The sequence below is a fragment of the Papaver somniferum genome, chromosome 4 (genome assembly GCF_003573695.1).
Source record: "Papaver somniferum cultivar HN1 chromosome 4, ASM357369v1, whole genome shotgun sequence".
NCBI lineage: Eukaryota > Viridiplantae > Streptophyta > Magnoliopsida > Ranunculales > Papaveraceae > Papaver > Papaver somniferum.
This window is the reverse complement of record NC_039361.1, coordinates 66,944,284-66,958,620: the sequence shown is the minus strand read 5'-3', so window position 1 is coordinate 66,958,620 and position 14,337 is coordinate 66,944,284. Positions and strand designations below refer to the sequence as shown.

The 14,337-nt window shown below is 33.7% G+C and overlaps 1 long non-coding RNA gene across 2 annotated transcripts; it reads right to left on the bottom strand.

Moving 5' to 3' along the window:
* Positions 1 to 8,321: 8,321 nt before the first annotated feature.
* On the bottom strand, positions 8,322 to 11,341 carry LOC113273959. Of its 2 annotated transcripts, XR_003322688.1 has the most exons (6): positions 10,716 to 11,341; positions 10,188 to 10,496; positions 9,880 to 10,027; positions 9,022 to 9,126; positions 8,758 to 8,901; positions 8,322 to 8,549 (listed from the first exon to the last, which is right to left on the bottom strand). It is a non-coding gene; the product is annotated as an uncharacterized LOC113273959 (long non-coding RNA). The 2 variants fall into 2 exon arrangements; XR_003322687.1 differs by having other exon boundaries at positions 8,322 to 8,901.
* Between the last annotated feature and the right edge of the window lie 2,996 nt (positions 11,342 to 14,337).

The window sequence follows — 14,337 nt, the reverse complement described above, 5'->3', positions numbered from 1 at the left end:
TGTGCACACACACAAAAAATTCATAGGAACTTCTTTTGACGTTGCGGAACATGTATGTATCAAACGAAGCATGATATATATATATATATATATATATATATGAGTGTTTCATAGGAAACCCTAGGGTTACTCATATATGTTCCGTACGGATCAGGTGTGTGTGCACTTATGGTTACAAACTTGGTACAAGACCAAGAGAGTAATGGAGCCAAATTTAGAAGTAGTTTTGATAGAACTCAAAGACACATTCCAAATAAATTGGCGGCAACCTTAGTTCAAAAGAACATAAGATAATTGTTGATGAACAACAACTAATTAGTCAATGGGAAGAGGACAAAAATCTTTCAAGGCAATCAACAAAGAAATATTCTCAAGAGTGAAAGACCAAAATATTACACCATATAATGTACTGGAGCAAGGCTCAACAGTTTTATGATCATCATTATGTAAAGGGAAAAGATAATGAAAAGAATAATATACCAACGACTACTTTCTCAAGACAAAAGATCTTCTTGAGAATTATGAGCATCCTCCCTCAGTTACAAGGATGATGCTATATTGAGTAGTCAAGTTGTATTTTGATGAGCATTTTGCTCATCAAGAATACTGACTTCTTCTCTTTTTCTTTCATGGAGATTTTCATAAAAATCAATAGGGTTAGTTGAGAGAGATTTAAACAGAGGGGAACAAGGGATACCTGGAACTGCTGCTTTCCTTTCCTTCTTAATGCTCCGTTTGAGTCTGTTTATACTTGTCTTGAGCTCCGAGACTCGATTATTGATATGAATGAAGTCTGGAGCAGTCACCTTGGATTCAAGACTTTCTTCAGAGAGAGAAAAGAAGTTTGAACCTTTTTTCTTCCTCCTATGACCTTTTCTCTTCTCAGACAAATTTAAAGAGTCAGTTGTCCACCTGACGTTCTTTCTTCTACAATTGTAGGGTTTTTTTTTCTCAAAAACATGATCAAGAATAGGCTCATCACATCATTTTTCTTGATTGCAGACAATGCCTTTTACTTCAACTAGACGAGAGACGGGTTTAATTACTTCTTTAGACATCCATACAAGAATGTTATGAAGTTTTTCATTCCCCAGTCGGAAATGAAATCTTATTTCAAGGTGTCCTTTGTTTCCGCAATAATAGCAACTAAAGGAATTGTTGTTGATTGTTCTCAAGTGAGTTGATTTTGAAGGTGGACAATCCTTGTTCCTAGGAACATCAGCTGCTGAAGAAGGTTTTTCACATGGAGATTTGTCATTAGCACGGACAAAATTGATCTTACTAGTACTTGGAGCGTCTATTCCTTTATATCCCAGACCACATGTATCACGATATTCTTTACATGCTCCCTGCATAGAAGATAATTTTGTAGAGCTAGATTTGAACCTTTTCAGATTCTCTTCCAGTGATTTTACCTTATCAAAAGCGGCAGCAAGATCAGTCTCCAAAAGTTTTTCTTTGGCGAGAAGAATGATTTCTCTGTCATTAAAATATTTTTGTTGAGAGTCGTATCTTGCTTCAGATTCTGCAAGTCTTTCTTTTAACACAAAGAGATTTCAAAGAAGATTATCATATTCAGACCTTTTTGAGTGTACATCTTCTTCTCTATATTTAACGGTAGATTGTAAGAGTTTGTATCCACAATCATAACCCTTAAAGAGTTTTCTCAGTTTTCTGTTTTCTTGATAGAGTGGTGCCAGATATTTACCGAAGAAAGTTGTTGACTTCTTTTCTTTTAAAGCATGGTCAAATAGCTTGATATATTGAGGGACTTCCTCATAAATACTTTGTCCTTCTTCTGAATCACTCTCATCTGAAAGATCATCCAACTGTTCATCAAGACATTTTTCTCAGTTGAACGCAAATTTAGTCAAAGGAGCGGACAAAGGAGATTTCTCAGAAGTATCCAAATCAGAGTGACTCTAAACTGGTGTTGCGTTGTCAGAGATAAGACTTCTGTCCACAGAGTCAGATCGCTACAAATACAGACTTATGAGGTCTTAAACGTGTTTGCCTGCTCTGATACCAATTGAAAAAATGGGGGTATAACAACCACACCCAATATTTCGCTTAGTAATCTGTATGGACTAACTCCAGTATACTTTTAAGAGAATCATCTAGACAGTCAGACTCAATCTTAATAAAAAGTATATCAAGGAGTTATATCTCAATTTCTCGATTCAATTCTCAATCAAACAAATAGGAATTTGCGAGTCTGATTGAATATAAGAGAAAAACTTGAACGGTACCAATGACCAATGTTCAAGGATCAATCAATTTCAATCAACAACCAAAGGTTGGATTTACTAATTGATCGATTCAACGCACAACCTGTGATATTTCAATTATATAACAAAAGATAATGCGGAAAAGAAATAACACAAACACCATAAGTTTTGTTAACGAGGAAACCACAAATGTAGAAAAACCCCGGGACCTAGTCCAGATTTGAACACCACACTGTATTAAGTCGCTACAGACACTATCCTACTACTAATTAACTTCGATATGGACTGTAGTCGAACCCTAATCAATCACACACAGATTCAAGGTACAGTTGCGTTCCTTACGCCCATCAGGATATTACGCACTTGATTATCTTAGCTGATCTCACCCACAACTAAGAGTTGCTACAACCCAAAGTCGAAGATTTGATAAACAAATTTGTCTTACATAGAAAAGTATATTGAATAGATAAATATGTCTCCCACAGATAAACCTACGAGTTTTGTTCTGTCTTTTGATAAATCAAGGTGAACAAGAACCAATCGATAACCCGGACTTATATTCCCGAAGAAAAGCCTAGAATTATCAATCACCTCACAGTAATCTTAATCGATTAACGAAACAAGATATTGTGGAATCACAAACGATGAGACGAAGGTGTTTGTGACTACTTTTCTATCTTGCCTATCGGAGATATCCATCTCAAGCCAATCTTACAATTGTACTCACACATGATAGAAACAGCAAGATCAAATCACGTAATTACAGAGAAAATAGTTGGCTCTGGCTTCCAATCCCAATAAAGTCATTAAGTCGTTAACCTACAGGGTTTCGCGAAAAACCTAAGGTTAAAGGAGAATCGACTCTAGTCGCAACTAGTATCACACAGGAGGTGTGGGGATCAGGTTTCCCAGGTTCTAGAGTTCTCCTTTATATAGTCTCCAAATCAGGGTTCACAATCTAAGTAACCTTGGTAGCAAAGCATTTAATATTCACCATTAGATGAAAACCTGATTAAATTCAAGCTAATATCTTTCAACCGTTAGATCAAACTTAGCTTGTTATACACAAATGAAATGTACTTTCATTTAGGTTTGGGTAACCATACTTAAACGTGTACACTTAGTTGGTTCAACAATAGTTAACCAATGGTTAGCCATATGAGCATTTTCATATCAACCTTATTCATCTTCACCATAACTAGTTCAAGTGACTCAAATGAACTAGTTAAGAGAGTTGTTCAATTGCTTAGATCTATAGAAGTATACAAGACATAATCGAAGCAAAATCGACTTTGATTCACTCGAATCAATTCATGAACATTATAGCCACGGTTTGCAAAGATTGCATTTCTTATTATATGAATATTTTAGTTCATGAACAAACCGTTTTTAGAAAGTAACCTACTTAAGTATGCAAACGGGTACGCATACCTAAGTGATCAGACCGAGTTTGGTTACGCCAGTACGCGTACGGGTGCGCATACTAATTCACACTTCCAAACTCCAGCAGAAATTCACGGACGTGAAACTTCTGCCAGTATGCGTATGGGTACGCATACTTTCCCGAGTTTCCAACAACCGCCAGTACACGTACGGGTACACATACTTCAGGTTCCCGGTTTTGGACTTTTACACAAATGTGAGAACACACTATGTTTATCTCCAAAACATTGTTACTTGTTCTAAACTCTCATTTCAATCACTGAAACTTTCTTAGAGGATGTTATATAGTTGTTATTCACAAACTATTTTTCATCAAAACGATTTTCAAGTTATTGAAATAATCAACATGACTTTCGTCATGAGTAAAGATGATCAATTCATGAACATTAAGACAGGGCCTGCAAAGTTAATTTGCATTCCTTAAATCATAAATATTTTAGTTCATGAGTATGAGAAGCATACGTTACCAATTTTAGAACTTAATCACTGTGTTCGTAAAACTGGGTACGCGAACAGCTGCTCCGGACCTTGGCCTAGTCAAGTCGTTCGCATACCCGGTTCGCGAACAACCATTCCGAGACCAACTTAGGTAAACCCATTCTCATACTAGGTACGCAAACAAGAGTTCCAGAACTTCCCAGGTAAATCCGTTGGCATACTAGGTACACAAACAAGAGTTCCGGACCTGAATCATCCCAATACAGTTCGCATATTGTATATGCATACCGTGTTGTATCCAGACATGGTTAATCGTTCTAAACTCTTATTTCAATCATTGAAACATCATTAGAAGACGACAATGGTAATCTTACACATACCATTAGCTTCAAGTAATTTTAAAGTGATCAATGATCAATACGAAACTTCCCGAGCTAACATCAAATGACTGTCTCACACAAATCATATAAGATGTTTAAGGTAATTTTCACATGATCATCTTTTGAATTAATATTTAGTTTCCAACAAATAAATTATTTCCAACTAAAATCGTCAAGAATACGATGAACATAGATAAAGTTAAAAGCTTCCAACACGTATTTCGAGAAATAGATAAGCGGGATAAACTCGGCTCGAAATATCAAATGTGTATAATGTAAAAGTCTATATATCTATACGGCTTAGTTTCATTAAAATATAGAATAGAATAGACTTCTGAGTGATAGATAAGTTTTAGTCTCCACATACCTTTTGTTGATGAAATTCCTCCAAGCTCCTCAGTAGATCTTGTTCTTCAATTGGTGAACGCCGTGAAATATAAATCTCAACTATGCATTCTATCCTAATCCGAGACATAGCTATAAGTACACTAGAAATCAAGTATATAGTTTTGATCAAATAAAATTGACAAACAAGCTTGAGATAGTAACACCTGCGAACTCGACTGAGCAGTGCTCTAAAAATATCATCATATAATCAGAGCATCATGCTTATGGATTATATTAATGAGGTTGGGTCACCTCCATGCTTTAAAATAAACAAGCACTATATTCCGATAAAAAATTATACTAACAATAATAGTCAAAACAATGTTCTTCCTTCTACTTAACTGATGATTCAGACTCAGATGTTGATAGAGAACCAACTATAAAAGGTTCTAAACTCATCAAGCACCTGCAACTTCCGTCTTCTGAAATTCTAAGGATTAAAAACAAGGTTAATACTCTTATGTTAATACTATTGAAAGAGAGTCTTGAATCAAAACCTTAGACGGGGAAATATTTTTTTTTTAATAACAAAATAAAGGATCTCAAATTAAGATTGGATGAAAACGTCTTAGAACTATTACATCTTCTAAAAATCCCTCCAACCACTTGCGGTCATTCACTGTGTGAATCTGAAAGGATTACACTATTCGAGGATTCTAAACAAATTAAAGGTCTTGAGAAATATATTGTTATTCTTAAGAGTAATCCTCATAAGAGTTTCTTGACAACGTCTCTTTCAGAAGTTCTTACATCACATGTACCTATGCACTCAAGAGAAAAACAATATGTTTCCCTGATAACAAGGAATATGTTTTTTGGTTCGAAGAAAAAACTGTTTTCCTTGATAACAAGGAATCTCTTGATGATTTCAGTTTAAATCAACTCTTTCTGATTTTACTAGATCTCAGAAATTTTGCTACTTATGCAAGACAGAAGGCCATCCTCATAAAAAGTACAAATTCAGATTGGAAATAAGAGATTCAATTGTCTTTAAGATACGTTAAATCTCATCCTTGAAAACGTGATTGATATCTGAAATTCTAAATCCGTTTCTTCTATAACCGTGACTGTTTATCGCAATAAAACATGTCCCAATGTTATCAATTCTTTTTACTCCAATAATGACCGAGTTGTTGCTAATAACAAGTATACAAATCGTCTTATAAGGAATTGGGAGAATTCTTCTTTCAAAACTTAAGTTCCAAAAAATTCCTTGAAAGTTTCCCAGGAAAGTTCGTTCAGAGAAACTTCACATCTTTCAAGCATGAATAATATCATTGCAGAATAAGGTGATCTTGTTGACAAGTTATCTCGGAATCTCAAACAAAAGCAGTCTTCCTCGGGTAAGAATTCTAACATCATCTCATACTATGATGACATTAATTTGTATGACACTTTTTCTAAATCATACAGAGGAAATTTCCTTAAAATGAGGGTTGTTATTTATGACTCATGGTGAGTATGGGAACGCTCACCCCAGAGCAACTTGATTGCTTTAAAATTTTGCATCCTCATTTTTCAAATCCTGTAGAATGAGGACGGCTTAATAAAAGCAGGTGTTCTATGTTTCGTGTTCTTTAAATATGTTTTTTTCCTTTTTTCAAGATAGTGACTAAAATCTTATTTTCATCACCCTTATTTCTTTTATTATGAACATGACCAAATTTGTTTTTGAATACAATAATAAAACGAATCATCTCTTATATTTGTTGATCCATGCTCCAAGATAATGAATTTTTTCAGAAAAAAAAGGGGGAATAGGTTATGTAACCTATTTTCACCCTGAAAAAAAATCCCTTGTGGTTGTCATCCTTATAGAATAACTCAATGTGGGTATCAACGCATTTTATGCTCTCTAAATAAGTTCTCCCAGCATATGTGACTCTTAAGAAAATGACGAGAACAAAATCCATGAGAATTTTTATATATAACAAGCTAAAGTGAACTCTACGCTCTTAGAGTCTCTAATCATAGTGGTGATTTTAAATCCATATGATAAAGCAAATTTTGCTACAAAGGGTTTATGATCATTTTTATTTTATGTCTGGCAAACACACTCCTGGTGGATATATGCGAGAAAATTAAATTCTTATATCTTCTTCTTTTGAGAAATAAAAAATAAGTATGAGTTATTATAAGTTTTCTAATGTTTTGTCAAAAGTATAAAATTTTGGACGATTCGTGAACCGTGAAAAGTTTTTTTTTATAGAGTATTCCTTCCCAAAATTATTTCCTTTTGATTAGGTCTAAGGCTTCCTTTATTTAAAGAATGTTCCGTAACCATCCGTTTGACTTCAACTTTCTTACTTACGTATTTAGATTACTTGTTCTTCTTACCAAATCTCTTCAAGAGTTTGTCTATGTATAATTGTATTGATTTTTCTCATTCAAGTTGTTTCGATATAGAGTATGTCTCCTGTGACTCATAGCATTACCCGAGAAAACATGAAAGAAGCTCGTTTTGTTGAAAATTACGAAGGTGTTTTATCAGAGAGGAGGAAGAAAAGAACTCTAGTTGATGATGAAGTTCATTTTCTTGATACTATGGAAGATCATCCCACCACAAATTCCTACTTTTCTTATACTCATCAAGATAATGAGGATGTAGAGATGATTTATGCCAATGTTGATTATGTATTTCTTAAACATTTTGAGAAAGTTAAGATTCAACTTTATGATGCTATGAAAATTCAAGACATGTTAAGAATTAAGTTGAAAAAGGTTTTTGTTGACCTTGTTCTCATGAAATCTCATGTCAATGATCTTCTGAATGAGGAACTTTCCCGTGGAATCTAACAATGTTGTTGAAGAAAAGCTTAAAGGACTCAAAACCAATGCAGAGTATTCTAACAATATTTAAGGAAGAATAACTAGTTAACTCCTTGTTAGGATTTATTCTTATTTTTTTAAGGAGTTTAAACTAGTATGTTAAAGTAGTTTATTAATGTTTTACTTACATTACTGCTTCTTTTCATCTATCAATTATTGAAGTTTATTTAGTTGAATTTTATTTTAACGATGCAATTATTCTATGTGTATACTACACCAAATTTTGGGATTAGAAACAGAATCAAACTGTTACAAATCGGGGTTGTAACGACCCTTGCCTGTTTCAAAAGGGCGTATTACAATTTTTTCGCAACGGAAACGGGGCCGTTACGAATTTTGTGTCGCAACGGCGTTCGTAACAGTGGTGAGCCGTTGCTAAATGTCACGTGGTAACAGCTGGGAGCCTTTACGAAATTTTGTAACAGCGTAGTCGTAACATGTAATAGCCGTTACTACGTGGCAGTTTAGTAACAGACAAGAACCGTTACGACTCAGAAGGTTGAAACAGGTTTTAGCCGTTACGAACTTTTTTGTAACATTAAAATATTACTGCCAGGCAACATTGACCTGGTAAATTGACCAATCTTAACCAGGTCAAGGCTAACTGGCAGTTCATTTTCCGTCGGAAATAAGTCGGAATTCCAGATGCAATACCCTGCATACACCTTTCAATACATTCATCATCCACACTCAACAATCTGTTCATATCACATTCATATAAAAAGGTAATTGAAATTTTTGTAAGTACCAAAGTTTACTGAAATTTCTCTAAGTACCAATTTTTTTTATTTTTTTTAAGTATCAGATTTCTAAGGGAATACATTCATCATCCACACTCAACAATCTGTTCATATCACATTCATATCAGATTCATATAAAAAAGTAATTGAAATTTTTGTAAGTACCAAATTTTACTGAAATTTCTCTAAGTACCAATTTTTTTTTTTTTTTTAAGTATCAGATTTCTAAGGGAATACATGGAAGGTTCCAAATTTCTAATGGAACACAGAAACTTACTAACTGCCTACAAAACTTGAATAACTGCAACTTACAAATCTTGAAGCTGCTTTGTTCTCCACCCTTTCTGATCAAATAGAGCATCATTCGATTAACCACAACTAAGCTATATATCCTTTGCAGGCTTGCTTTGTTGAAAGCTTGGGCATCAAAACACTCGATGTAGGCAGTAGGCAATCCTGCATGATACAACAGGTTGCATTATTATGACAAGTAAACTGGAAGAAATAATGTTCAAAATACGCAGCAAGTAAATGCAAACAAGCATAGGTGTAACAGCAGATAAAAAATTTACTAACCACTGGAAAAGGTTGGAAACAAGATTCTCATTCTAGCCCATCCACTTTGAGACCAGATCCAAAAAGGAATGATCTTTCTCTTTACCCAGTTCCAATACTGAGTTCCTATTTTCAAGTGTACAATACTATGTTACACCAAATGATATACTAATACATAATTAAAGCATTTTAAATTAGTGCCGAATATTACTTACCCTTGAAGAGCTAAAAAAATAAGCTGAAGTCATGTCTCAGTTGCTTGCAACAACACCACTATGTCGTATTATTGCCAAATATTTATTGCATGAGTATAGCTTAACATTGAGTTTTAAGGAAATTAAAAAAAAAAAAAAAAAGAAGTAAAAGTCACACTATATGGTTACCCCCAATCTCAAAGTCCCCTTCTTAAGCTTAAGTCTCGTTCTCATCATATCTGCAGCTATCCTCATCTTCCTAAGTGAGGATACACTATAAAAAAACATACATTTGGTGCATTCTTCTACCTACAAACATCCATGTTTAATTGATTTCTATGGCCGACAAAGTTGCTGACAATGAACATGCAGTAGTCAATTATTGGAAAATCCAGGCTTGAAGGCCAACGGTAACTAAACTAAACAGAATCCAAGTAGGAATTGTATCTACAGTTTTCTAATGATTTTGAGGATAATTTGAACTTTAGGATAACCTTAGAATATTCTAATGTATGCCGATGTATAAGTAAGACTGTGAATCGTGTGTGATTTTTATCTCATCCATTTCTTTTGACAATACCCCGGAGATATTAAAGTAGAAATTAAACCAATATCCGAATAAAACGAACAAAACCAAAATCAAAATTTATCAAAAGATAAGAAAACCGAGAAACAACCAACGTACCTTAACTGCCAATAACAGCTTGGTTCAGTGAAAAACAAAAGCTGCTACTAATCGTTCAGGCATTTAAACAAACAGTTTATATGCATTTCGAGTTGTTGATTGGGAGGAAACTGTAGGTACTCTTCTTGTTCCTTATTTTTCTACTTCCCTGAAAACACGAATTCGTACACAGTCCACATTTTAGACATTAACAAATTCTCAAAAAAACAACCATAAATCTCATTCATTCACCCCCACATCAATGGCAGCAAACTTGGTTTGTTCTCATTGCATGTATCCAGATTGTAAAGACACAAAGAAATGATTACCTGTTCACACATATGGAAAGACTTCATCCTTGCTTTCATCTGCACGTTAAACAATTTGGAAAAGAGAATGCAAGAACAATATAAGCAAGTCTCTGGAATAAGTTCTCCTGCAGCTAAGGTAGTTCCCCAGCAAGAAAACTCGAATGATGGTAACACCCTATCTTTTTATGCACACAACAAGCACAATATAATAAATTCAACAATAACAACAAAATAAATTAGCACAATAGCATGAGATTGCATTCCTGCTGAAGCTTGGATCTAGGACACTCTTTGAGATCAACATCTTTGCCATCTTCAATGTCCAGACTACATTAAGCAGACACAACAAACTTAACACATCAGAAAAGATATTCATTATCAAAACAATACCTTCAAAATTCTTTTTTAAACTTGACACATACAAGATTGAACAAAACAAAACTAAAGAATCTAACACAATTAGGTTCTTAATTAATCAACTACGAATTTCCCAATTTCACTGTTACAACGAAATAATCAACAGTTGTTTTTCAACAAATACATTACCATTTCATTCACCTGAAAGTTACATCCATTTGGTGAAACCCCAAGAAAAACCCCTAAATCAAATCCTCATAATATCATCAACGAAGCGGTAGTTCAAGAAAGCAGATAGAGAGAAAGTTAGAGATTGAAAATCAAAAACGAGTAACAATAAACCCTAAAATCGATTGAAATACTGAACCCCTAAAATTTGATTAACCAAACTGAAACCTCAAAATCGATAAAAAATGCTGAAATCTTACAGATGATAAAAACTTACATAGATCTGCGAAATCGAAACCCTAAACTCGCTTAACAGATGATTGAAGATCAGTTCTTCAAAAGATCAGATGGTTAGATAAGAAATTAGATAAAACCCTAAAACTGATGATGATGAAACTGAAATCGAGACCCTAAACTTATGATGATGATGATTAACAGATGATTGAAAAACTGAAATCTTAAGTTGAGAGTGAAGATGAGAAAAAACCATACGATTGAAAAACCAGCCGATTGAAAAACTTATAAACCCTAAATCGAAAAACTTATAGAAGTAATCGATGAACATTTGCATAGATCGATGATTAAAGAGATCTCTGTAAGATTTCAGTGATGATTTCATCGACTCATCGGTTGAAAGAAAGAGAAGAGAGGCAGGAGCAGAAGAGAAAAAAAGAAAATGAAAAATGAAAACTCCGATTTCACTAGAGTATATCTTCAAAATCACGCATGTAATGGCACACTCGTGGGATGAAATATCCTCTCGTATAACCAAGCGTGGGTGGAAATATAATGCTAGGCGTGTGAGTCGCACACGCACATACTCAAGGTGTGACGACCCAAGTGTGACCAAGCGTGTGAGTGTCACGCCTATAAAAAAATTCGTAAAGGCTTGTACCTGTTACAAATTCTTTGTAACGGCCATTTGTAACGGAAAATTTGTAATGGCCCCAAAGCCGTTACGAATTCCTGGGACTAATCCAGAAATTTGGTGTAGTGGTATTGCTTATTTTTCATGAGATGGTTCTTTGTTTATCATAGTTGCACGATCAGAACGTATTCTCATGAATATTCCTTTATATGTACGTTATTTACTCTTTGTGTTCAAAGAGGAGTAATGTTTAATCTTCGTTATTATTCTCAAACTGCAAGGGGTTTCATAAAATAATTTTAAAAAAGAGAGTATTCCTCTTGTCGTAACTGATGAAAAATAAGTATGATATTTAAATTATTTGTCGTAATGTTATCTTATGAAATCATTACTCTTTTTTCTTTCTCTCTAAACTCAAAGAAGATAATTTTTAATGATGATTCTCATAATATATATTGTCTTATTGGTTCATCTAACATCTAAAATCTTGATTTTGAAGTTTTTTTTTGCTGGTAATTGGAGGAAAGTGATTGGACACGAATATATAAATATGTTAATATCCAAAGGAAATCCTTCTCTTTCAGTGCATTGGTTCATATGTTCATGATCTTTTCAATGTGTTTGTTCATCTATTTATAATCTTTTTAGTGTGTTGGTTTATCTGTTTAATCTTTTTAATATGTTGGTTGATTTGTAAGTAATCTTTTCATTGTGTTGGTCCATCTGCCAACAATATTTTCAGTGAGTTGGTCCATCTGTTCATAATATTTCTAACATGTTGGTTCATCTGTAAATAATCTTTTCAGCGTGTTGGTCCATCTATAAAGGAAAAAATGATTTTTAAAATATAAATCAAACCGTTAAGCTAATTCGAGTCCAAATTTGTGCACCTTTTAAAATCGGGGTGCATATTCCGGCCCTCACCATTTGTTGATGAAATTTGAAAAACCACTTCACAACATCTCAAAACCGTTTACTTTTTCTTTTTTCTTCTTTGAAATATTTATTGTTTCTGTTAAGAAATTAGACACTGCATGGTTTTCTAAGCCAACAATTTTATTCTCTTCATCCCCAAAGATCAAAAACTTAATTCAGGTCTCTAGCTCTCTTTCTCATAAGTTTGATTAAAATCACATTCACCATGAAATATTTCTTAACTTTAAAAACATCTTTCAAATCGGTCACAACAAGATGGCCATTCTATTCACCATTGTTCATCATTCTTCGAGGTATTATCGAATTCAACAACAACAACTTTACTCTCATTTTTCTTCCAACTGATCTCCAAGCGCCAATGATCCTCCAATTTGTAAAGGAATATAATGCAGCTTGTAGCTTTTCTTCGTGACTACCATATAAACAACAATCATATCTTGAAGTCGAAAATGTAAGGTCCTTGATGTTATATCTGATGAATGATGAGAATGATGATACAACAGACTAATAAGTTGTCTCTGGGGATTAAACAAATGATACATGCTTACTTATTCGAACATTTAAAAAAATGATATTACTGCAAAGTAAAACTACGGCCATCCTTAGCCTTGCCAAATTCACTTACACCTCGTTTAATTCGAAGAATTGAATCCCTAGGAATTTAATTATAGGGTAATCCAACTCTAGGAATTGAATTCAAAACCAAAAAATTAGCGTTTGGTTGAGGTAATCCAATTACTATTATTTTTATCCTGGAATCCAATTCCATTGCAGTACTAGACAAATGCAATGAAAATCTATTATTTTGGAGGGAGTTGGATTCCTAGGAATCAAAATTCTCAATTACATGGAGTTGATTTGGGCTGTTTGATTCAAGGAATTGGTCACATTCCCCCGGAATTGGATTACCAAGAATCAAATTCCTTGAACCAAACATGCTGTTAAGCAAACAACATCTGCAAAAAAAAATCTTCCCAGATCAAAAATTAATACTATAATTTTACAAAAAAAGAAATTCACAAGATAAATTTCTTCACAACACTAACAAAGACTACACAAATGGTGAAAGCAAACAATTAGGTCATGAAATTGGTGGAACATGAGTACTACTTTTAACCTAACAATCTTATTTGATTGTATAAATAATCACATGGTTTCTCGGAAAGACTAAACCTTTTGTCTTCTAAACTTAAATTCGGTTGATAAATAAAATTTTTCGGTAATTTGTTAGACTACATGATCTATCCCATTATGTTTCTTTGATAAATTGCTGAAACCCATATTTTGTTTATTCAATTCAATGATAAAACCCTTATTTTTGATCAACCATTAAAACCCAATTTCTCCTTTGTTTTGATTCAATGACAACATGCAGTGGCGGTGGTGGGTGCAGAATGCAGATGCTGAGAAGAGATGAAAGAGAAACTAAAGGAAGACTGCAATGTGCAAACTTTAATTCCTTTTCTCTAATTTGAAAATAAAAGTAAAAAAAAAAAAAGAAAAACCAGATACCAGGTAGCGAAATTTGAACCAGTTATAGGGGCTGAAATGTACACTTTGATTTTAGAGGGATGCACAAATTTAGACTCAGCTAAAATTCAATCACTTATCTTAATGAATTTTGTGAATCACCGTCATTAATGCTAATTAAATCGATGACATATCATCCATTAACAGAAATAATAGAATAAAAAATATTGGAGATTGCTATTTCATAACCATTTTTTGTTTTATTTTAGGCCAAATTGTCCCCGGCTGGCTTTAAAAAAGTTGTGGCTGTCTAGACAGCCATTAGGACATGCTATTAGGGCGGCCTTTATGGTAACTAGCTAAGTTTTT